This window comes from Aulostomus chinensis, chromosome 7 (assembly GCF_037954235.1).
Source record: "Aulostomus chinensis isolate RoL2024-O1b breed Wild chromosome 7, RoL_Achi_v1.0, whole genome shotgun sequence".
Classification (NCBI taxonomy): Eukaryota; Metazoa; Chordata; class Actinopteri; order Syngnathiformes; family Aulostomidae; genus Aulostomus; species Aulostomus chinensis.
In genome coordinates, this window is record NC_141326.1 from 9,034,662 (window position 1) to 9,061,344 (window position 26,683).

The following is a 26,683-nucleotide window of genomic DNA, read 5'->3' on the forward strand; positions in this document are numbered from 1 at the left end:
CTGCAGCCCCAAAAGCTTTGTTTCAGTGCATTCTGGTAGGGGCATCAGACAAACTTTGAAATACTTCCATTAAACAAAAAAAACAACAACAACAAAAACTGTCAGTACCTCTTTAAGTTTGTTTGGCATACATGTGCCCCTTTAATTTTAAGTTTGATAATTACCAGGTATGACAGCCCTTGCACGAGCACCATCATCTGGTATTTTCGGTGGTGTCTGTTCTGTGCTCTGTGAATGGCCACTTGATCTCAGCCTCTTCCTGATGTTGATGATGTATTCAGACTTTCCTGAAGGAATACAGTGACTGGCTGGTGGCTCCATCCTTGGGTGCACCATATTTCCTACTGAGAAATCAAAATCTTTGATGAATAGAGGCACATTTTTGTCTGCTTTGTCTGTACACCTGTCTGTTCCCAGAGACGTAGACAAATTCTTTTTTTTCCTGTTGCTAAGTGCATGATAATACTGGGCATCACACAGAAATAAGTATTTCTGGGAGGAGTGAGCTGTTTTGTGTCTGTTAATTGACTGTTTTGGCACTGGCAGCCATATTGATAATATCCATAAGCTGCTCAGCTGCCCAGCCCCATGAATGGAGCTTGTTAGCTTGTTACCGAAGTCTACTTATTAGATTATGTTTTACAGTAAGTACCTTTGTTACTACTGACAGCATTCTAACACACAAGTGATGTAAGCGTCATGAACACTGAAATATAACGCTCATTCAGAAAGACTGGGGCACCATCTGGTGCTGCCTGTATTGGGAGGCTAGTGTTTTGCTCTCTGAGCGGCACGATGGGAGCCTGACGAGCATCCAAAGTTCAGTGGAGAGACCAACTATTCTCATTGTTAGCGAGCGTTGGAAACGCCCTGACAAACATTTTAACTTTGGCTCCCATCGGTTGTGTGTGACAGCAGTGTATGGGTGTCAGCAACAATGAGAACAAAACTGAGATCATATGAGCAAAAAAACTCACACAGCTACTGCTTGAGGAGTCTTTCGAACAGGGAAATGACAGAACCAAATCTACCGCTAGTGCCTTTTTGGTCTCTGTTGTAGGACTGTAAAGGAGAAATAAAAAAAAAAAATATCATCAAACAGGCAAAGGGAAGGATCCCTATTCAATATAAAAAACTAAAGATACTTAAAATCTGTTTCAGTACCTCTCTCCAAACTTTTCAGTGAGGTGGGAAACCAAGATTTGCGTGAGGAGAAGTCTCTGGCAAGTTGTGATGAGATTATCCTCATCAAGTCTCTGGACAGTTTGCTTGCCACCAGGTAAGCATGTAAGAAACTGACAGACATCTTAAGAAAATTGCAAGAACAGACAACATAGCAGATTTATTATTGCTTATTTAGGGATGGGTGATATTAATTCAACAAGGTTAGGTTATCAAGATGGGGGGATGGTCGATATATGGAGCTTACAGAGATATTTAGCCTGGCGAGACCATCCTGATCTTGCGGGCTCATATTCACTTTCGTTCTGCAGATCAGTTAGGGAACATACAAGTTACACCAATTATAGTCAAGCAAATATTTACCAATCCAATCACAGCCATTCATTTTGTTTTTGGGCAGGCTATTAGATTACTAAACATTCATTGCAAATGTGTTGAAATTTTCTTTAAAAGCAGAACTGCTCCTAAAGCCTTTTGTTTTTGTTTAATACACCACTGATTCTGGAGACTTTGGCAAAAACATGCCCCACTATATTCTCCTGCATAATAAATTAATAAATATTGTTCAGTTCAATTAAAGTTTACTTTGCTTATTAACTCATTCAAAATTCATATGGTTTATGTGTACATGAGCACATTCTCTTTTGCTGACCTACATAAATTATTTGACATTTTTAATAAATCGCAGCAGAGGCGTCGCAGCAGGGTTAACAGCTAGGCTAGTTAGCTGATGCTAGTTAGCTGCTAGTTAGCACGTGGAGGTAGAACTTATGGAATGTTAATAACAAGCGGAGCGCTTAGCAAGAGAGAGAGAGAGAGAGAGAAAGGAAGTCAGGCTAAACGGAACAACTGGCCAAATGGACTTGTGGTAAAGACATTGCCTAAAGACAACAAAGTCCGCAAGGTTGAAGTTAAAGTCATGAGACAAGGAACACCAAAAATCTACATCAGACCCATCTCAGAGCTTGTTTTTCTTATGTCTCAGGACTCATTGGATGGTCATTCTGATGAGTGATAATAGTGTTCATTAATGTTACTGGTTATTGATTGTGAATTTGTTTGTTCTAATAGTTGGTTGTAGGAATTGACTTAATAGAGAGGTCAGGGGTAGGAGCCTCAGGAAGTGTTTTAGGAGTTCCTGTGGCCATCCTGACCTCAAGGCACAAAAGGGCAATAGACCAGGATGAAGGGGGGAGTTGAGAAGCATATATTTAACATTTCCTATTTTAATACTGCTACTACTTTAATATTTCCTATACCCTATAGTCATTGCTTTGATGTGGAAATCATCTGTCCTTTGTTGTTAATGGTATAAAAGGTTGGGTCATTGTACAGATCGGGAGAGAACACTCAGCAGTCTCCATGCTGCATGTATTAAAGAGACTTGATTCATCACAGAGTCTGTAATTCTTCAGAGAATTAGCAACTCTCAACGATCTACAAGGAGAATTTCCCTTACATTTCCCTTACACCTTTCATTTTTGAGTTATTAAGATACTGAAGTGGTCTAAGAATATACCAGGCGAGGAGTGTACCGCCCTGCAGTGTTTTAAGTTTTAGTTCCTAGTCGGACCTGCTTAAGTGACGGACCAGTTCAAGCAACAGCGGAGAAATCACAAACGAGTCTTCTTCATAACAGAGTTTGGTCAAATCTTTGTCTTCTTACAGACTCAAATGGAGGAAAACTTAAGGAAATAAAACTGGGGAAGAAAAGAGAACAAAAGACAAAACATCAATCCTCAACAAGACTTCGGAGTTTCCCTTCTTTTTTCTGTTATCTATCTGTCTAGCTATACAAAGCTGACGTCGTACTGCGAGGGCAGAAAAATATAAGTATGGATTTCTTATTGTTTGATATTTTTTATTTTCAAAATTAAGACCTGTTTTATCCAAATTCTCAAGAATCAGTTACAATTATGATAGGATTTGATGAATTGAATTTACCAACTGGGCAATTGCATAAAGAGTCATTTTAGTGAAGCCACACATTGATATCACCCCTCATAGTAGAAAATCCACACACAGTGTCCAGACCAGTTTGCTGAAGGCAAATGGTCTGGTCTTGCCAGGCAGTGGCATTAAGGGACTGAACAAAAAATACTTACGGTACTACTTTTCACAGTCATTTACAGAACATGCCACTAGTCCTGTTATTTCATCCCATCCCAGAAGTCCAGTAGTTCGTCCCATACAGGAACTCCTATTTTGATCATCCTCAAACAAATGACACTTTATGCAGCAAGCATAGCTAAGAACTCAACTGATATATTTAACATAATTAAATCTGTCAAAAACTGTATACATAAACTGTACACACAACCACACACCTGGTGGCAGTCAGTTGATTCTAAAAAAAAAAAAGTCTGTAGTGCAAGGAAATTTATAAATTGTCATCCTTTCTGGAAGACTTGCCTGCATGGAGGGGATGGTGATCAAGCAGTTCTCTCACATCTACAGCTACCAAAACTTGAGTGGAAATAACACTGTATGCATACGAATACTGATCAAACCACTGTTTCCCATTTCTTTACAACCAGCTTCATCCTCTTGTGGGTGGTGTTTGCTCAAGTAGTAAAACTGATTCTATTAGACCAAACTGAGGCTCTCAATTTGGATCATAGGACAGAAGTACAGTCGTGCCTGCTCTGTATTTTGTTCCCTTAAATGTAACCAAGGCTGGCACATAAAATTCACTGAAAAGGGGAATACCCTCCACCTCACTTTGGATCCTGCTATTAAAGTACTGTGTTGCTGCTACAGTAAGCAAAGGAGAAAATATGAACGCCAATGCTTGTTACCCATGGGAATACAGTCACCTATCATTGTTGGTAGTTGCCTAAGTAGGCACCACATCTGAGATCCAACATGCATGATTTACACTGAAGCTTTCAGTGTAGCCAAGAGCACCATGCACACCCCAATTGTCTTCCACTACCTGAACCACTGTGAACTTGAGAAAACCTTGATAAATGAGGGTGTTGACAAGGATGCCGTCCCTCTGTAGATCTCTGATCTCTTTTAAGATAGGGTGCAAAATTGCATCAAAGCCATGGGCTGGGGCTGTTATGTCATCAGAGTTGCATACTCCCAAAATAAACTGTGACATCAAACTTGTCTGGTGGCAAGCTTCATGAAGTGGTAACGTCGGTAACATTACCTAGCTAACTAGCGTTAGTTAAATTAGTTAGCCTCCCAACTTAGCTAGTTGGCTAGTATCTCCATGATGTTAGCCTGCTAGTTACTGAATTAGCTGGCTAGCTGGCAAATTCACATACCCCCACAATAGCATGAACTCACAATGCTAGCTACATTAGAGCTCAATGACCAGGTAGCTACCTAGCTGGCACGTAGTTGTGTTACGCATTATTGTTAATCTAGCAAGGCTGAACATTAGCCAAACCAACCAACAATGGGTCATCTAGCTACAATAGCCTTGAGGGCTCTCAACAATTAAAATATTCATATGTTATTTTCATAGGTAACATTAGCTTAGGTAATCACATCGCACACAATAATAAATAGATATGCAGATAACGTTACTGTATAAATACATTTTGTTTGATTGCAATCTTCACGATGATCAGTAACCTTTTTCCATGCGTGCTTCTGCATGCAACAAAAGACCACAAAGACTGATAATACAAAGTTGAGCTGTATGGCTGTAATCCCAATTTTGTGCTACAGTTGAAATCAACATGATGATGAACACCTGTGCACAAACAACCCTGCAGCAGGGTCGTAAACAACCCATGTTCAAACACTGTATGTTCGGTTGATACATTTTTACCCAATGCATGAGTTGCAAGTAAATAACTCAAAACCCATTTAATGACCCATAATAGGTAAAATATTTTATAACCCCATGTAGCAACTCATAATGTAATAACGTCTCATAATGTAATAACTTAAAGGTAATAAAAGTTAATAATGTAATGATCAGCTCATAATGTAATAAAATCATGAGCGCAAAACGTACCATCTTTGCACATGATGTAAGAATGTAACAATTTGTTACATTATGAGCCCAACTATTTAGCAACTCATAATGTAATAACAGCTCATAATGTAACAATGGCTGAGAAAAGTGTTGCATTATCACCATTTTTTACCTTTGCAATTCCTGCAGGGTGAAAGGTCATGCTTTCACCTCTGTGAATTTCTGTCTGTATGTAAGCAGAATCACAAAATTTCTGAAAAACGTTGTGGAGCATTAACTCCATAATGACCACACCTGAAATAGTGAGTCTCCTCTACCTGTGTTGCGGTAAGTGTGTGACCTCACTTCCTCTTTGTGCATTGCTGAACATAGCGCTTTGCTTGTTGCGCTAGCTAAAGTGTGATCATCCCCACTAACTCCTTATTCATTGACAAATTACCTTCCCAAACTACATATCTACTTGCTTTATTTCTGTAAACTCTCCAAACTAAGCTAGCGATGGCTTCCCCCTCTCACTCTCCTCTCTCCTGCTCAGTGTGCCACATGTTTAGTTACTCCTCAGCCTAGTAGTTTCTGTAGTTTGTTTGTAGCATTGGAGGCAAGGCTTAGCGAGGTTGAATTTGACCTGTGGTAGCTCTGCACGGATGGATCCAAACAATTAGCCGCTAGAGCTAGCCAGTCGCCGTTAGCTTGTGCGGACCGTCTTAGCTTAGCCCCAACTAGCGTTCCCCCAGCAGCTCCCGAGCAGCCAGGAAACCAGGGGGGCTGGGTGACTGTCCGAAGGAAGCATAGTCCGAAGCAGAAGCCTGCAGTAGGAGACAAACCACCAATTCACGTCGCAAATAGGTTCTCCCCACTCTGCGACACACCCGCCGAGAAAACTACTGTAGTAATTGGAAGTACCATTCTCAGAAACATGAAATTAGCAACATCAGCACCCATAGTGAAGTGCATTCCAGGGGCCAGAGCGGGCGACGTCGAGTCAAATTTAAAACTGCTGGCTAAAAGTAAACGTAAATAAAATTAAACCATTATCCATGTTGGCGGTAATGACATCCGACTACGACATTCATTGTGTATGTGGGCGCGCTGTGACATCACAGCGCAAACCAAGCCCAGCAACTCGGTAGCGCTGCGCGTGCTTGCGCCCCACCCTGTGCAGCGCGCCGCATCTGCCGCGTTCAGTGTGAAACCATCTTCAGACGTCGTTTTCTTTATTTTAATATGGGATTTTGACAGCTCCCTTCTCCTCCTTTTTTTTAACGGAAGTCCGTTCCAGCCGTGAATATTTTACCAGAACTGCGTTCCGGCCCGTTCCAGCTCACTTTCACCCCTGCTCATACGTTTTACTAACTTGTCGTCTTCTCTGGAGCCTTCGGGCTCCCCTCATCCCAGATCCCGGGTGCTGCTGGAGGAGGCTGCAGACCTGAAGTTGCTCAAGCTTCCACCTGCTCACGTCCCCGTCTGTCCATCAGTCTCTTCCCTTTCTCTTCATCTCTGTCCCTCTCTTTCCTTCTGCATATCTGTCTTTCTCCATTATCTGTCTTTGTCTCTGCCCCGCTCTCCTGCTCTCTTTCCCCCCAACCGGTCAAAGCATAAGGCCGTCCCCATTGAGCCTGGGTCTGCTCGACATTCCTGCCTGTTAAAAGGAAGGTTTTCATCGCCGCTGTTGCAAGATGTGCTTGCTCATGGAGAATTGTTGGGGGTAAATTCATTGAAGGAGTGTGGTACTAGACCTACTCTACTTGTAAAGTGTCATGAGATAACTTTCGCTGTGATTTGGCGCGATATAAATCAAATTGAGTTGACTTGACTTGACTTGACCTGCACACTGACTACTTAGAATTCATTGACAGGCAGAGGCCTGTGTTTGACTTTGTACATAGGTGGTACTACAGTAATAGGATGGATTAGGGAACAGGGAGGGGCACTGCAGTTCATGTAGTTTCAGAGCAAAGCAAGAAGGTTCTGAGTTCGAGCCCCGGCTCGGGCACGGGATCTTTCTGTGTGGAGTTTGCATGTTCTCCCCGTGTCTGCGTGGGTTCTCTCCGGGTACTCCAGCTTCCTCCCACAGTCCAAAGACATCAAGAGAGGACGAGGCTGATTGGATACTCTAAAATGACCATAGGTATGACTGTGAGTGTGAATGATTGTCTGTCTATACATGTTGGCCCTGCAATGGACTGGTCACCTGTCCAGGGTGAACCGTCTCATTTCAAAAGCCACTGGGATAGGCTCCACCCCCGGCCCCCCCACAAACCTTAACAGGATAAACAGAAGAAAATGGATGAATGGATGGAAAATGCTCTGAAACTACATGAACTACAGTCCCCCTCCCTGTACCCTAATCCACCCTATTACTGTAGTACCACCTATCTACAAATCATAGTCAAACACAGGCCCTGCCTGTCAGTGTATTCTAAGTAGTCAGTGTGCAGGTGTGGTCATTATGGAGTTAATGCTCCACCATGTTTTGCAGATTTTTTTGTGATTGAGTGAGTGCCACTGTACAAATCATAGTCAAACAAGGGGCCTCTACCAGCCTCTAAGCCAAACGGGGCCTCTAAGCCAAACGGAAAAAAAGAGAGAGACAAGAGTTTATTTTGCCGGTCTAAGTCTTAATAGTAGGCTATAGTCCAAACAGCAGCCTGAATATCACTGAGTTAATCAGCTTCCTGGATGTCACTGTCCAACCAGTAGCCCCGCCCCCTTGGGGCGAATTCAGTCAGATTCAAAATCGCCCCAGGTGGTCTCATAGATTTACATGTTGAGACTCTTTTTTTCAAAATTGGAAAAATACAGTGCCTATCTATGGGCACTGGGGGGCTTGCCCCAATGTGATTTCGTCATGTGCACTTGACGATTATGTACAGCGCGCGCGTCTGTTGAATGATCATGGCGGGTAACTGCAACTTGTTTCCCTGAGGGAATTACTGTTCAGTCGGTGAAGTAATTCGGATAAATTGGCAATTAAAGAATTAGGAACACCCGGACCAAATTTAAATATAAAACAGGTCTCAACAAAAGCAGGCAAATCATACTGTCGTGGATTTTCCCAGAGCTGGTATGAGCGGAAAACATGGCTAGCAGGTTGTGAAGTGGCTAACGCTCTATTCTGCTTCCCCTATGTGCTAATCCACCTGGATGCTAACACTGACAGGACAAGCCAGGTGTCACCAATATGCACCATCTCTCGGAAAAAGTGAAGAAACATGAAGCATCGAAAATGCACATGGACAGCTAAAACTGTCGGCCTTTGGAAGAGTGAACATTGTAACACAGCTGGATGAGAGATACATGATAGCCATGCGCCGTCACAACGATGAGGTGAGCAAGAACCGGCACATCCTAGGCCACCTTATTGACTGTGTGTAATTCCGTGGTGAGGTCCTCTCAACAGAAGCAACAAGAAGCCCCAGGTACCACAAGATCAAGGACAGCCTTGGGAGAACAAGAGAGGCAGGCAGATGTAGGCATACTCACGTGTTGGGACTAAGTGACAGTCACAACCTCTGTTTTTACAGTTAGATTCAGTAATGGATGGTAGTCATTTTTTTACTCACCCATTACTTGTCCATTATATGCACACAAGGATACAGTAATAAGTCTGCATGAATAACAAAATGCATACTTTGGAACTGTGATACAGTAGATACTGTAGATCATGGCCACATTCATGCCGTCACTAGTAGATTTTTTTTTTTTTTAATTGTGTATTACTGACTATACATTTTTATAATTTTAACAGATCTGTGACACAATCCTGGACCATGCCGAAGACAGGTTCTCCTTCACCAGCCACCTTGTGAGTGCTGTGCTGCTAGAGGCAGAGCTGTTTGACTGGCATCTGAAAACATTCCCTTTGGAGGCTTTGAATACCACCGTGAGGGCATACGCCATGGTATATCAGGATAGGCTCAAGACTGAGTTTTCTCTCATCTCTAAAAGTCTGGATTTCAGGGGCTGCTGCGGTGCACTGGCTCTGTACCAGGTTCTACAGAACTACAACCTCCAGGACGCCTTCTCTGAGACTGTGGCGCTGTTCAACATCCTCACAACCACTCCGATGACAACAGCTGAAGCTGAGAGGTGTTTCTCCTCAATCAAGACATTCCTGAAAAAATCAATGGGACAGGAATGTCTGAATGCATTGGGCATGCTTTCCATGGAGAGAGAGCTGGTCAGGAATATGCCTGATTTCAACGAGAGGGTGATTGATCGCTTTGCTTGCTTGAAAGAGGCAGGCTAAATTTCAATACAAGTGATGAGTGAGTGTGTTCTTAAATTCTGAGTTGTATTATGTTGTTCTCTCCAAAAGTTGAATTGTAAATATTTGTATTGATTGCATTTGCCAGCCAAATATACCGGTTAATGGAATATGTTCTGGAAAATTTTGATTAATTACAGTTATCATGATAGTGTAATTGGATTTGATTATCTCTATAGCATCCACAATGGCTATAAATTGTAAATATAATAAAATAAAATAAAAATACTGTACAGTATACATAAATATTTATTTACAGTATTATACATTATATTATATGATATTATTCATCCATCCATCCAACCATCGTCTTCTGCTTATTCCTGTTAAGGGTTCTTCATGGACATTCCTGGGGCAATATGTTTTATATTATTTTTATTAGTCAACAATCACACAAATATATTATCAACTCAGATAACGACGCAATGTAATGACAAAATACAATAACATACACGCCATTTAGGTTTCCGTGGTTTTAACCATAACAACTGTAGAAAACGTGACACTGTAACGACTCTCTTCCAATAGGTGAAAGCTTCATCGTAATAACGAACCAATCAAAGATTATATACAAGAACTGAGCAAATATTATGAAAATAAAATGTTTATTTCTTGCCAGAAATGTCCTTAAAATGTTTTTTTTTTAAATCAAACCTATCTTGGAATGACGCTCGTCCGTAATGGCATCCTTAGCAACCACCATAGCAACAGTTAAAAACTTAAGACTTTAACATCTTCCGAGAAGTGAAAGATTCATCGTAATAACGAACAAACCAAAGATTATATACAAGAACTGAGTGAATATTATGAAAATAAAATGTATATTTCCTGCTAGAAATGTCATCAGAATGCTTTTTTAAATCAAAACTATCTTGGAATAAGAAACTTTCCTCTGAAAATGACAGGAGCGGCAACCATGTTTTTGTTTTGAGAGGCCCGCATGAAAGAGTCACATGACCTCTCTAAATTGACCGTAGGTGTGAATGGTTGTCTGTCTCTGTATGTTGGCCCTGCGATGGACTGGTGACCTGTCCAGGGTGTACCCCGCCTCTCGCCCGTAGATGCTGGGATAGGCTCCAGCCCCCCCGCGACCCTTACTAGTAAGGACTAAGCGGAAGACGATGATGGACGATGGCTTTCCCCTTTTATTACATAACAGATATCAGATGTTGAACTGTGATGTTTTTCATTTCTTGCCCCTCTGTTCAATTGTTAATGTTTGTGGTATTTTACAGTAAGACTCCAAATTCTATAGCCTAGATTTTTTTTTCTGATTTTCAGAGACTTAAATCCCTACACCTTTACAGAAATTTGTATTCCACCAGTTACAGCCAAACAAAGTCATTTTTCTTTAAGGATGGATTGTGGTTGCTGATAGTGACTAAGAGAGAAATGGAGATAAGCTAAAACATACTGAATATATTGTATGGAAAATGTTCAGTAGTTTTTAACTTTTATAGAAGAAATGTTCCTTACGTAGTTCTCTGTCTGTGGATTGTTTTCCGTGAAATAATAAATACACTCACCTCTGATCAACTCATCTGAATTGACAACACAGCCTTGTCCAATCAGTAATAAGACATGCCCTAAGTTCTGCCCATTCGTCATGCTGACACAAAAAGAGATTTCTTTAATTATTTATTTGGTTTGACAGCTACAGAATTATGCTGTACTTACTCAGCTCTTGTCAGGAGAATTTTGACAAATGTAGCATGATTTAAGCCGTGGGTAGGTTCTCATACATGCTTTGTAAGTGTTTTGGTGAGATGTTGCAGCCCAGCCTGAATTTAATCATTTAATTACACCTTTGATCCTAAACTATTATCCAGTATTTTTGCAAGACAATTGTTTGACTTTTTGTTCAAGCTAAGCTCTCATACAGTACATAGATGTATCTTTAATTTCAACTTCTTCAATAGTAGAATCAGGGACAATATGGATTTTTTTTTAAATAATTATTTAGATTACAAGTCACATAATTCACATACAAGTGGTCTGGTCAGATATTTAAAGAATTCCAAGCATGAACTGTATTATCATCTCTCCTTCAGCAAGTAGTGACACTGATGCCATATGAAAAAGAAACAAATTAATAAAAAATCCCTTTAAATTAACAACTTGTATTTTTCCTTGTAACAACATGCATTTTTCCTTATTACTGTTATGAGTTGGGCGTTTGTTAGGTATGCTTGTGTTTTTTGTTTCATGTTTTTTGTTGTTTTCCTCCTAACTCTGCGGGGGAGGTGTGGCCAAGCGGTGCAGCAGGCCCACTGCGCACCTGAGGCTAATCTCCCTCATTACTCTCCCTGCTCTTAAGCAGCGTGGCAGCGTCGCCTCACTACCAGATTGTCATGGTCCTTGCCTGACTCTCCAGCCATCTCTCCCTTGTATCTCTAGATCGCTTGCCTTGTTAGTTGTTTCCTTGTGTTTGTTTCATTGTATTTATCTCGTTTCTGAGTTTGTAGCGTTGTTTTGGTTCTTGCTTCGTTCCATTAGTGGTTCTGTATTTAGTTAGTTTTTCCATAGAGTTAGTGTGTTTTTTCCTACCCGCTCGCCACGGCGTAGTTGATTGTTTAGTTTAGGCCTGACTTTGTGTTTGTTGAGTACTAGGAATTGTTTGTTTATTATTGTAGTTTGCTTTTGGTTCTGAATAAATCTTTTGTCTGTTCACGGCTCCTTTTCTCTGTGCCTTGTGTTTGCCTTATTGGGTCCAACTAAAACCCTCGGACTAGCTGTACTGACAGAACAATCTGGCCACATGGACCCGGCGGACACTCTGCACGGGGATGGGGATTCCACCGTGAAGTCAGTCTTGCGTAAACAGGGTGAGTGGCTTAATAACCACAACCATGCATTACGCTCATTGTTAGATACCACTCAGCAACTCGCAGCACAGTTGAGCCAGTTAAGTGCGCAGGTGGCTGGTCTCGCCGTTGCGCTCCCAGCGCCGGCTCCGGCACCTGCCCTCGTCCCAGCAGACCCCAACCCCGGCCGGGACGTCCCCACCACCAATCTGGACCCCTACTCTGGTGAGTTTGAAAGATGTCACGGGTTTCTATTTCAGTGTCGGCTAATCTTCTCGCAGCGGCCCCAAGCCTTTGCCTCAGATCAGGCAAAGATCTATTTTTTGATTGGGCTACTTAGGGGGAGGGCCTTAACTTGGGCGGAGGCGCTGAGTGGTCAATCAGGCTTTGATTGTTAACTTATGAGGGATTTTTTAACCAGTTCTGCGCTGATTTTGATCGCCCTGACCATCGAGGCAATGCCTTGGCCCGGCTGATGGATCTCCACCAAGGGTCTCGGCCCGTGGCGGATTATACCGTTCGGTTCCGGACCTTGCCGAACGATGCGGGCTGGAACGAAGAGGCATTAAAGGCTGCTTTTATCAAGGGGCTTAGTGATAAAGTTAAGGATGAACTAGCGTCCAGAGATAGACCCACTGACTTCGAGGCATTGGTCTCGCTGGCCATCCGTTTAGTTAACCGGTTGCGCGAGCACCACTGTGACGGGGCCGGATGCCCTAGAACAATGAGAAGATAAAGGGATGGCAGACTTGCTAGACTTGAGAGACAAAATCACTGAGCTACAGACAGCAGCTGCTGCAAAACAACAAGAGACACAAGAAGCAGAATTACAAGAAGAAGAAAAGTTACAAAAAGAGATCGAGGCCTTGCAGCTTCAGTTGGCTGAAAAGCAGAAAAAAACTGAGAAAGATAAGCCCGAATACAGTGAAACCAAAACCCAAGCCCCTAGCAGAATGTCAATACCGACCACACCCCACAGTTATCCCCCCACCCCATGGCGAAAAGATTTTAAAATAGCTGGCCAAATTGGAGAGCCCGCGCAGAAAGACCGTCTGACATTTTCAAGTCTGGCCCGCCAAATTGAACATGGTCTAAGTAAAGGTGTCCCAGAACTTGAAATTGTAGATGCAGTAATACGAGCAATTATTCCTGGCATGCAACTTCGTAGTTACTTAGAAGGGAAAGTTAACCTTACCCTCCCCACTCTGAGAAGAATACTACGTTCCCATTATCAAGAGAAAAGTGCCACCGAGCTCTACAAGCAGCTGACCTCTGAAGTGCAGGGAATCAAAGAAACACCACAGAGCTTCCTCATTCGTATCCTTGACCTGAGACAGAAAATCTTGTTTGCCTCGCAGGAAGCTGAGTCAGGCCTCAAATATGACCCAGGTCTAGTCCAGAACATGTTCCTCCACACTGTGTTAACTGGCCTGCAGAACGACAGCATAAAACGTGATCTCCAGCCCTATCTCGAACAGACTGACATCCCTGACGAACTGTTACTGGAGAAGATGAATACAGCATGTGCTTATGAGACAGAGAGGCAGAACAAGAGGAAATTACTGGTCCAGCCACGACCTGCCACTATCCACTCAATCCAGTCAAGTGACGTTCCTGTGGAAAAGAATGACAAGTCAACAGCAACTCAACAAAACCCAGCTAAATTACCCTCTGCAGTTGTCTCTCAGCTCGAAGAGATGAGGTCTGAGATGGCCCTACTAAAAGATCTGAAGGCCGAAGTGTCCCAACTAAGAGAGACCATGCAGCAGCCCCAACAGAACCATCCCCAGCCCCAATTCAACTCCCCACCGTACCCGCCACAACCTCCATACACCCCTCAACAACACCAGTTACAGACCCCGTACATTCCCCCACAACACAAATCCCAGTTCCAGTACAACCCCCAGCAGTTACCAGCAAGCCTACAACAGTTTCAAGGTCAGCAGCCACAGAACTTGCCCCCAGGATTTATCCCCTGGTTTGACTCACCACGACAGAGCTTTCCACCACCAAACTGCGGGAGGAGGAAGAAGTGTTTCAGCTGTCAACAGCGCGGGACAGAAGACTTGTACACACATTGTTTCCGCTGTGGCAGCAGTGAACATTACCTGGCAGGATGTCGAGTGAGAGGACAACAGCGACAGTTTGGAGGTGAGCCGTTAAACGACAAGAGATCACTCACACGGGGCGGGGAGTGACCAGTGACACAGCTATGTCCCAGCACTGTGTGCACTGTGGAAAACAGAGTGAAGAGTTGAAACAGTGTGCAAAATGTAAAATGGCCCTCTACTGTTCGAGACCCTGTCAAGTTGATAATTGGACTGTGCACAGAAAGAATTGTTCACCCCCCTCATGTATGACAGTGAACACTGCCCCCCAAGACCGGCCCAAGTAGCTCCACTCGTAGGCAAAACGTGTCTGATTGACTGTTACATTCAAGGCCCAGAGGTTCAGGCTTTGTGGGACTCAGGTTCTCAAGTGACAATCATTGACGAGTTATGGAAAGAAGTGCACCTATCTGACACCAGACTAAGAGACATTGCTGAAATCTTGGATAGAGCTGCTGGCCCTTTAAATATTGTGGCAGCAAATGGGGAGAGCTTGCCATATGTGGGTTGGGTGGAGGTAACCTTTAGTTTGCCCTCAGAGGGAGCCCCCACCAGTTCAGTTCAAGTCCCCACTCTCGTGATGAAGGGTAGCAAGCTTGGCCGACCAATCATTGGGTCCAATGTCATCGAGCTAATTATAGACTGCGAATTAAAACGATCCAACGCCCCTGACGGAGAATGCCTGAGTCACACAGTGAGGACAGTATTTCCCAACCTTGAACCAGAGCAAGCCCAAGCCTTTGTACAGCAAGTGAGCGTGGAACAGAGACATGAATACACTGTTAAGACAAAGAAGGAGCGGATCAACATACCGAAACACATGTCTGTCAAAGTAGAGTGTCATGTGCAGATGGCTCCCCCACGAGAAGACACCACGCTGATCTTCGAGCCCGATGTCAACCCCCGCTGGACAGAGGGACTCGAAATCTGTGACACTGTTGTCAAAGTGAGTAAAAACAACAAACCTTCTATCACTTTGAGCGTGCAGAACCCCACAGCCCATGACATAGTACTAGCAGGAAGAACTGTGATTGGAACTGTCCAAAAGATTCAAACCCTGTACCCCGCTTCTATCCTAGAGGGGTCCTGCCCTCCACCTCCAGTTAGCATGAGTCACGTCCGGGCTGAAGAGGGCAAAACCGCTGATTTATGGGAACCACCTGTCAGTCTGAGCCGCCTCAGTGAGACCCAGAGGAAGACAGTTCACCAGATGTTAAGAGAGGAGTCTGCCTCCTTTTCTAAATCAGATGATGATATTGGATGCATTGAAAAGCTGCAGCTCAGCATCTCTCTGAAGGACACTGAACCTGTGGCGAGAACCTACCTGTCTGTGCCCAAGCCGCTGTACAAAGAAATGAAAGACTACTTACATGACCTCATCGCACAGGGCTGGGGCCAGAAGTCCAGTTCACCATATGCATCACCAGTCGTCTGTGTTCGAAAAAAAGACGGGAGCCTACGACTGTGTATAGACTTTCGTGAAGTAAACAGGAAAACTCCCTGACCGACAGCCTATCCCCCGTGTGCAAGACATAATGGATGGATTAGGAGGAAACTCCTGGTTCTCCCTGCTGGATCAGGGGAAGGCATATCATCAGGGCTTCATGGCCAAAGAGAGCAGACCTGTGACAGCTTTCGTGACTCCCTGGGGTCTCTATGAATGGATCCGAATTCCATTTTGGCCTGATAAACGCTCCAGTGGCCTTCCAGCGCTGCATGGAGGAATGTTTGGATGGACTGAGGGATGAAATCTGCATTCCATACCTAGACAACACCCTGGTCTTCAGCAGATCATTCGAGGACCACGTCGAACATGTGAGAGCTGTACTACAACGACTCCGGCAACATGGCATCAAGCTGAAGCCCAGTAAATGCGAGATATTCCGGCGTGAGGTCCGCTACCTGGGTCGAATTGTGTCCCCTGACGGCAGTAAGATGGACCCTGCTGACACACTGGCTGTGAGAGCTTTAAAGGAGAAGAGACCAAAGACTGTGGGCGAGTGCAGGGCAGTAATGGGCCTCCTTAGCTACTACCATCAGTACATCCGAAATTTTTCCCGTATTGCTGGACCCCTGTATGCGCTGCTAGAAGCGGAACCTGGAACACAGAAAAGCAGCAATACAAGGATGAGGGGAAAAGGGAAGAACAGAGGGGTGTCTTCAAATAAGCCGATCATCTGGACTGATGAGCACCAGCAAATATTGGAAACATGATTGATTGTCTGGTTGAGCCCCCCATCCTCAGTTTCCCAGACTTCAACAAGTCATTCATCTTGCACACTGACGCTTGTGCAGTGTTATACCAAGAACAGGAGGGAAAGCTACGTGTCATAGCGTATGCATCTCGCACACTGACAAAGGCGGAAAAGAACTATCATCTCCACTCTGGGAAACTAGAGTTCCTGGCCTTGAAGTGGGCTGTGACTGACCGCTTTAGAGATTACCTGATGAATTCCACTTGCACTGTGTACACAGACAACAATCCACTTACCTACGTGTTGTCCACAGCCAAGCTGAACGCCACTGGGAGTAGGTGGGTTGCTGAGCTTGCAGACTTTCATCTGACCATCAAATACCGTCCAGGCAGAGAGAATGGCGACGCTGATGGCCTGTCAAGGATGCCATGTGACATAGAGGAAATGATGCAGAACTGTACAGAAGAAATACCCTCCCCCTCAATACAAGCTACAGTGCAAGCCATAGAAACACAAGACTCTGAAACAGCATGGTGCATGATGGCTCTTGGCTGTGTGGAAAAGGACAAGGAGGCGCCTATACCCTTCTCAAAATCAGAGATCTGTCAGGCACAGAAGGACGACCCGCATGTTGGCCCTGTCCTAGTCTGCAAACAGTCCAATCTGAAACCCGTGGGACAGCAGCTCAAATCCCTCAGTGCACAGAGCAAGCGTCTACTCAGAGAGTGGGACAAACTCAGTTTAGATGGAGATGGCATACTGCACCGAAAGACCATCACGAGAACACAACTTGTGCTCCCAGAGAAATACAAGACAACTGTCCTGAGACAACTCCATGACGACATGGGCCATCAAGGTATGGAACGCACAATGTCAATCCTGTGCCTGTCTCAAACAGAAGAAGCCCTGTAGAGAAACAAGAGCCCCTCTCATCCCCATTGTCACAACACAGCCAATCGAACTGGTATCCATCGACTTCATGCATTTGGACAAGTGTGCAGGTGGTTATGAATACATTTTGGTGATAGTAGACCATTACACCCGCTTTGCCCAAGCATATGCCACAACAACAAAGTCTGCCAAGTGTGTTGCTGACAAGATCTTCAATGATTATGCCCTGAAGTGGGGTTTTCCCCAGCGTCTCCACCGTGACATGGGTGGTGAGTGGGAAAATCAGTTGTTTGCACAGCTAAAGAAGAGCTGTGGAGTGATGGGCTCGAGAACAACACCGTATCACCCCCAAGGAAATGGGCAGGTTGAGAGGATGAATAGGACACTTCTGCAAATGCTGAAAACTCTCACCGAGAAGCAGAAGTCCAACTGGAAAGAGTCACTGAATAGACTGATGTTTGCATACAACTGCACAAGAAGTGAAGTTACAGGCTTCTCCCCCTTCTATGTCCTATTTGGAAGATCCCCAAGGCTGCCTGTTGACTTGCTATTCGGCTTGACCCCTGAGACAGGAACTGCTGACCACAAGGAATACATGAGAAAATGGAAAGCACAGATGCAAGAAGCATATGACATAACAGCAGAGAACGCAAAGAGAAGTTCAGAGAGGAATAAGCAAAATTATGACAACAAAGTACGGAGTTCTGTGCTACACGAAGGCGACAGAGTCCTTGTGAGGAATCTGACACCCAGAGGAGGAACCGTGAAACTGCGGAACCACTGGGAAGACTGTATCCACAAAGTCATCCGCCAGGTGGGAAAAGACATGCCGATATATGAAGTACTGCCAGAGCAAGGTAAAGGGAGAGCAAGTAGAATTTTACACCGCAATCTTCTGATGCCATGCGATAACTTGCCCTTAGAGACTAAGTTGACCCCTTCTAAGCTGAAGAGAAAAATTAACGCTCAGACCAGCCAAGACAAGGGAGCAGTAACATCTCAAGAGGTTGATGAAAGTGATGATGATGACTGCGGATACTACTACATGCCCTTTGATCAGCCTTTACCTGTGACACCACCTGTGAACGCAGATGAAGAGGATGCCGAACCCCAACAACAAAACATACCCCAGCAAGAGGCTCAGAACATGGAAAATATGCTGAATGAAGAGGAAATACAGGATCAAGCAGAGATGCAAGCTGAAGAGGAGCCTGTTATGGAAGAAAGAATGTCAGCACCACCTTCACCCATCCCCAATGACAACAATGAAGCAGCACAGCCCTACCAGCGACCAGCAAGAGAGAGGCGGCCTACGAGAGTCTTCACATACGACCAACTGGGCCACCCGGCCTGCTACAGTGCTGAACCTCCAAGCGACATCACGTACTGGTACCCCCCTCCAGTGCCTCTGCCCTACGGAGTGATGCCAGCAGCAGGTGTGTGGATGACCACAGGACAGCCCTTCAACTACCAGCCAGGTCAGCTCTTCAACTACCAGCCTGCCATTCCTGGGTATTGAAGGTAGTATGCCCTTGACCTTTGCCCCTATACCCCCACGCACCCATACATACATACACTACACATACATACACTACACTCATGGACTTTTTGAGAAGCTGGGTGGTACAACATAAATACACATCTACACTCTTGGACTTTGCATTAAGCCGAGTGCTATACACAACATACATACACTCACATTCGTGGACTTTGAAACAAGCCGAATGCTTGTGGACACACACTATGGACTATTTGTTGAAACAACTACCTTTTCATTCGCTCATGGACATTTGATTAAGCCACACGCTTCCTTATTATTGTACGTCTGATGTCGAGGATGACATCTATTTTGAAGGGGAGTGTGTAGTAGACTGAATTAATTTTTTTATATATTTTATTTCATGCAAAAACGTTTTATAAGCTTTCATTTTGGTCAGTCAAAAGTATTGGTATTGATGCAGCTATTTTGAGTTATTTTCCTTTTGTGATATAACATTGAGAGTCCAGTTAAAAGTGTCCTGCATGTTTACATTAACAGTTTACATGATTCTAAGTTGCTAAAGCATCTTCTTTGATCTAACGCTCTGTGATTGACTAGTGGGATTTGGTGAGTCGGCGATCGATTGCTTAGGTCTGCCTTAGCTCTGAGAGGGAGCGCGCTGTGTTTCTTCTCCACTACCACTTTGTTATGGAGAAGATCACAACGTCTTGTCTTGAGTGATTTTGTTCACACAAACAATTGCTCCTTTCCAGGTAAAAGCTATTGCCAGACGGCTCAAAATGAACATAAGGTGTTGCTTAACTGATATAAGATGGAAAACGGTCATTTTGTGTTGAAAGAATAACTTTTGAGAGTAGACTCAGACCTTAAGTTTAATACTAGTTTCACAGCCACATGTTGTGCTGAAGGCATGCCATTTTGGGTACAAGCTCACACCACATTGTGACTGTGCACGCTGTCTGATCTGTTTGAGTTTATTAATCCCAATCCATGTTCTCACATGTGAAGCTAAAAGTAATAAGATATGATATGAGTGATGCATTTCTCAGTTAAAAACATGGTTAATCCATAAGAGTGTTGCACTGCTGCATTAAAAAACATAAATAGAATAGCCTAATGTTAAAAAGAGAATTAAAAACATTTTGATTTCATTTCATTTATATAATAGTAAGGTTAAAAACTGAACATTGTGAATGTGCATGGTTACTGGTGCATTTGTCTTTACAGTTAATTCATTTTTGATGCACTTTTGATGGTAATGTAGCGATGCTAAAATATTTAAGTGCCTTTCTTTTGATGTCTGGATGATGCTAATGTTACAGTCACCCACTAGATGACACTAAACTAAGTTTACTGATACTTTGGTGTGTAGTGTCATTTGATTAAGCATATTTTGGGTGATTTATAGTATTTTGGTGACCGGGTTATTGCAGTAGTGATGTATGAACATAATGCTGCTGAAATATGGATGTATTATTGTTGAAGAATGTGTAAAATGTGACAGTATTTTGGAGTTATTGTAATTGATTGTTATTGAATGGAAACATGATTATTCGCACTGTAAAAAAAATAAAAATATATATATATATATATATATATATATATATAAAGACTACCACTTTGTTATGGAGAAGATCACAACGTCTTGTCTTGAGGGATTTTGTTCACACAAACAATTGCTCCTTTTCAGGGGCGCTACACAAGGACCATGTGGGCGGCAACGGGTGGTCATATCCCCAGACTACCTAAGCAAACTCCTTGAACTCAATTTTTCAGTTCCATGTACCACTCAGCTTTTGGGGATGTCCAGGCATACAGTATACTATACTGTATAATCTCTCAGTATGGGCTCTGTACAGTCCCATGACCAATGGGGAGTTGGATGAATGTGTGAGAGAGATTAAATCCAGGCAGCCAAACTCTGGCTATCAAATGATGAAAGCCCTCCTGCAAGCTAGAGGACTGGGAGTGTAGTATGACCGTGTCAGAGCCTCTATGCACCGTGTTGACAACACTGGTGTAATAAGCCGTATGGTCCATGTAGGATGTAGCAGTCAACTGACCTATTCAGTTCCAGGACCGCAGTCTTTGATGCACATTGATATGAATCATAAATTATTAAGTAAATTTGTATCAAGAAATATTTTTCACGATGCACCATGATAAATTTTATATTTCTATCCTCTTAAAATGGCACGTACCCATCCATCCCTCCATCGTCATCTTCCGCTTATTCCTACACATTAAGGGTCGCGGGGGGGCTGGAGCCTATCCCAGCATCTACCGGCGAGAGGCGGGGTACACCCTGGACAGGTCGCCAGTCCATCACAGGGCCAACATAGAGACAAACAACCATTCACACTCACATTCATACCTACGGTCAATTTAGAGTATCAATCAGCCTAGTCCCCAAATTGCATGTCTTTGGACGGTAGGAGGAAGCCGGAGTACCCGGAGAGAACCCACGCAGGAACAGGGAGAACATGCAAACTCCACACAGAAAGATCCCGCGCCGGAGCCGGGACTCGAATCCGGAACCTTCTTGCTGTGAGGCCACAGTGCTAACCACTGCACCACCGTACAGCCCATCCTTGGCCATATTTAAGCCAGTTAATTGAGTTCAAAGGGGCAAAGAATGAGTCCTATTACTTTCAATGTGTCCAGTGCCTGCCTCAGCAAAAAGAACTGTTGGCTTTTATAAACTCCCCTTCAAATTTGAAGAAGCATTTAGAGGTAAGCTGTACTATGCTCCTAATGCTAGTTATGTTTCCCAGTCAGTAATTGACTTGTTGTGACATGTTAGGATACCGTTATCTTGAGAAATGCATGTCAACATAGCATAAAGTCACAGCAGTGTAATATCATTATATGTCATAGCAGCAGGATAAAACTGGCTAATTGACCCTGGCAGGGAAGCTAACTTGCTAGTGCTAAGTCATGGTCTGCTTTGCTGGAAGTTGGCTTCTGCCTGGTTTACAGTCAGTTTGAGATGTGATCACAAGAATACTCCTCGAGTATTGAGTGGTTTTCTCCACGCGTTTTTTTGTGTTAATAATATCCTGTCATTTTTAACATGGTAACAATAGTAGCCACGCTTTTTTTTTCTCCCCAATTTGGCCAGCAGTAGTTTTCAAGATTAGATACAAACATTCGAGTATTGAGTAGTTTTTTCCACACCGTATTGTGTTATAATATCCTGTCATTTTTAAGCAAACCCGTTTTAATATGGTAACCATTGTAGCCATGCCCCCCCCAATTTTTTTTTTTTTTTCCGGAAGCTACCGAAAGTTATGCCAAATAGACTACCAGTGTATACTAGGCAGAAATGGTAGGCTTATTGGAAAAGGCCCTTTGAAGATGAGTGTTCATGGGCAAGTATACACTTGCACTCAAAGTCGCCTTAATGATAAAGGTTTAGATAATCCTTCAATCATTGCAAAATATTTTTAATTATGTTGTGAGATTTTTTACGTGTAGATTGACTACATTATGAGTAATGCTCACAGTGCACTATTTTTATTGTTTCCAGAGAAAACACAGATCACATCTTACAGAGTACTTGGCTGCTACTTCATCGAAAAGGAGGGGAACGTCATCTGGTGAACACAGTCACAGGAATAGTGTGAATGACAGTGAAGAGGAGGATCCAGAAGAGGAGACACAGGGTGTTGAAGTTGAAACTTTGATGGAGGAAGAAGATGAGTGTTCTGAATATTAACTTCCAAAGCATCACTTGCTTGTCACCTTCTAAATTTGATCTCAACGGTGGATGCCTCATAGCTCCTGCAATTTTGCTTCCCAAGTTCTGCACATCATGGACCAACAATGAGGACTTGCTGAAGCTGGATACGTTGTGTATTTAAATAATTTTACAAGGTTTGAGAAAAATACAGCACTTCGTATAGGGTTAATGGTATCTGTATATTGTGATTTGGTTGTTCTTGTGTAGGTATGGACTGTGGTATTATGTATGTTGGTTCATGATATGGTTTATTGCTATGAGAGTTAATGAGTCATGGTAACATGACTCAGGTGAGGGCGCTGGGGTGCCAGGATGTATGGTATTGTCTCATGTGGCGGCAGCACAAGAGGTAAAACAAAGAGTCGCATACTGCACAGTTGATCTGATTGTATTACTTCTTTAATACTGTAAGAACATGACATGGACTATATCAAGAGACACTTGGAGGAGGAACCAGCCTTATCAATACCAGCAGGAAGCCATTCTGGGTCAGAGGAGGATGACTTCTTTGGCCTTCTGAAGGGAAATGTCCAAGAAGCCACAAAAGAGCTGGATGCCTACCTGGCCAACTCAGCTACCTCAAGGGACAGTCGAAAGCAGGGTTGGGCAATCATGTGCCATGGAGGGCCGTGTGTATGTGGGTTTTCCTTCCAACCAAACACTTTAACAGGTTGTAACGTCACCCGGGATTGGTTGGCAGGATGGCCAATCCAGGCCCCGTTCACAGGAAGGAAACTGGTTTTAAAATAATGCTCCGATTGGCTGGAGATGTGGCACCTTACCGGTCGCGTTAGCGCTACATCAAGTGGCTAAGTCTGGCAGTCGGGGGAGTGAGTCCCTTGAATGGATCACCGTGGTTTGGAGTCACTCTGTCAAAACCAAAGGTTGTCACCAAGCGGCAACACCGGTGGATATGAGGACGATATTCCGACCTTGATCAGCGTTAACACATCGCTTCCCCGGTAGGCTAACAACCATCTGACTTAAAACGCGTCTCTGCCAGTGAGAGCCTAGTATTTGGGTTGGCTACTTAATTATAAGAGCTGTTTTTTTTTCTCTCTCTCTCTCTTGAATGAGAGTGTGGGTTTTTATTTTTTGGGGGGGGGGGTTGGACTAAATTAACTTTTTTGAGTGAACTGAATTTTTTTTCTCCTCTTCTGGATTACATTTTTTGGGGGATTGGATTGAATAATTTTTTGGGACTAAGATTCTTTTAAGAATCATTTTTTTCCCTTTCTTCCTCCTCTCTTCATTATGGGATTATTACAAACTGTTAAAAAAAAGAACTTCTGAACTGAACTGAACTGAACTGAAAAAAAGAGAAATATATTTGTGTTAAAAACAAACCTGAGTTGTTGTTGTTTGACTATTTCTGTTGTTCTGGGCCGGGTACTTATGATTTGGTGAAGGGAAGGTTTCATTGTTACTGCTTATATTCAGGATTGATAATTTTTTTTGGGGTCATCAAAGTTTATCCTTGATGCTTCCTTGTGTGCATGTGTGAGGGGGACTAAAATGTGACTAACAAAAACAAAAACAAAACAACCAAAAACTTAAAAAAAAGTCATAATAATTGAATATAATTTATTTGTCAGGCTATATGCCTGGCTAGCACCCCAGAACAACCCAGTCCCCAAAAACCATCACATCAAAAATGGCACCCCAGATGGGACCAAAACCTGAATAAAAAAACCAGAGAATCAAACAAAATAAGAAACATAAAGTTGGACACTTCAACGAAACCCAGAACATAAAGACAAGCCGGAAAGCCACAGCTGAAAGGGCAGGCAGAAAGGAGGAAGTGGAGGAGCTGAAATGTTATGTGGAAACACATATAAACAAAATGGCCTCTAGATGGGAGGAAAAAATAAAAACACTGGAGGACAAGATGGAGAAACAATTCCAATATCTCAACCAACAACTCTCATCAACAATAAACTGGCGCCTGAAACATTACCACACAGAATTATTATCTGATCTGAAATCCGTCATGGAACCAATGGTTTCAGTCATCCAGCACGTGGAAGAGGAAGTGAGTCACTGCGCTGAGAGCATCTGCTCTCTGACCGATGAAGTGAATCATCGCAGCTTAACACCTTTTATGCGTCCTACAGCATTGGTGGATGTTTCAGTGCAGACCCTCCCGCCACTCTGCCACCCTGTACAAACACAGAGACACAGATTCCAGCCAACCATTTTGCCCAGAAAGTCAACAGGACCTAAGAGCTGTTGTTGGAGGGAGGATCCCCATCAAAATGCAGTTTCCTACCTTTGGGAGAATGGAGGATTCTCAGGACCCCCTCTCATTCTTGGAGCATTGCAAAGATTATAATGCGTGACATCCCCTCCATGATACTGAACTAATGGCAACACTTCGGAATGTGCTGCATGGAACAGCTCGAGATTGTTGGGATGTTGACCGCATTGATACCCACACCTGGCAACAATTTGAGAGGCGATTCACTTCAGCATTTCTGTCAGAGGATTACCAGGATGAACTTGCTGGAAGAGTCAGAACCAGGGTACAAGGAGAGAATGAAAGCATCAGGGACTTTGCCTACATGTATCGATCCTTGTGCAAGAGTTGGAATCCTCAAGCCACAGAACTAGAGGTGGTAAAGCTCACCCTAAAAAACATCAACCCCCAGCTAGCTAGCAAGCTAAGAGGCAGTAACATCACCACAGTGGAGGCACTGGTTCGCCTTGGACAGCAGCTGGAGAAGGATAAAGAGAATCAACGCCTCTATGAGCAAAGGAGGAAAGCCACACAAAAATCAGGCAAGCCAGACTCTATGCCCCAACCTGTCCAATCTGAGTGTGCACTGGGTTCACCCCCTGTTCAATGTTGGCGGTGCAAAGATTTCCATCCTCCATCAGCATGTCCCCAGTACCAACCTGGAAGAAACAGATACCAAAAACAACCAACTGAACCTGCCTCTCACACCGACAGAGAGGGAGACCCTACCCCCACAATCAATTCAATTACAAACCCGAGAACAGAGCCTACACCCCTAAGCTTACTTGATGATCGCTAGCCCCAGCAGCTTGTGATTCCAGTTGGAATAGGCTCATAGAACGGAAATGCCATCCTGGACACTGGTTCATCCTACACCCTCATCACTGACGCTGTCTGGAAGCAAGTTAATGGCAGAGGAACTCAGTATAAACCCTGGCATCAGGGCCCTCTCTACATGGCTGATGGTACGGCGAGGCATCCCCTGGGTTGGTGTGAGTTGGAAATCCATATCCATCAATGTAGCCCAACAATACCTATGGTTGTCCTTCCCTCCCAGTGTCTGGCTTTTCCTGTTGTTCTTGGGCTGGACTTTACATTTATCACTGGGTTACAGTTTGATGTGTCCGACAACTCCCACTGGTTGAAATCTTGGGCCAAGAAGAGTTATCATTTTAGGAGAGAAACTGTGAATGAACCCTTACCATCCCCGGCATCTTCAAACCTTGCTTTCTACTCCGCTATGCCGCCCGCTATGGTATTCCAAAATCCCTCCTTGGAAGACCCCAGAGAAACGGACCTTGTGGAGACAGTTGTTCAGGAGTCTCACCTGCATGAAGCAGGGAAATACTGGTTGCGGGCTCAACTGCACATGAACAACTCAGTCTGCACCACCAAGGTGGGGAAAACAAAGATAGTGTCCCACCACATTCTGCTGTCCCATAAAATGCCAATAAGACAGAAACCCTACAGATGTTCTCCTGCAAAACTGCAGGAGATGAAACAACACATCGAGAAAATGTTAGAGGTTGGCATCATCACCCCCTCAACATCACCATATGCAGCTCCAGTTGTGCTTGTCCCTAAGAAAGACACCCACAAGTCTCGCTTTTGTGTTGATTACCAGAAAGTGAATCCAGAAACTCAGACCGATGCTTACCCTATCCCAAATAGCCAAGAAATCTTGGAATCCCTAGCTGGCTCTGCTGTCTTCACCATGATTGATCTCAATAGTGGCTACTGGCAGATGCCTATGGAGGAAGGGAGCAAGGAGAAGACAGCCTTCGTCTGCCCCTTTGGGTTGTTTCAGTTTGAGGTCAAGC

The 26,683-nt window shown here is 43.8% G+C and overlaps 1 long non-coding RNA gene across 1 annotated transcript; it reads right to left on the reverse strand.

Moving 5' to 3' along the window:
- Positions 1-211: 211 nt before the first annotated feature.
- On the reverse strand, positions 212-14,305 carry LOC147258452 (uncharacterized). Its single transcript, XR_015116768.1, has 5 exons — positions 14,180-14,305; positions 1,430-1,487; positions 1,165-1,306; positions 978-1,062; positions 212-341 (listed from the first exon to the last, which is right to left on the reverse strand). It is a non-coding gene; the product is annotated as an uncharacterized LOC147258452 (long non-coding RNA).
- Positions 14,306-26,683: the final 12,378 nt, after the last annotated feature.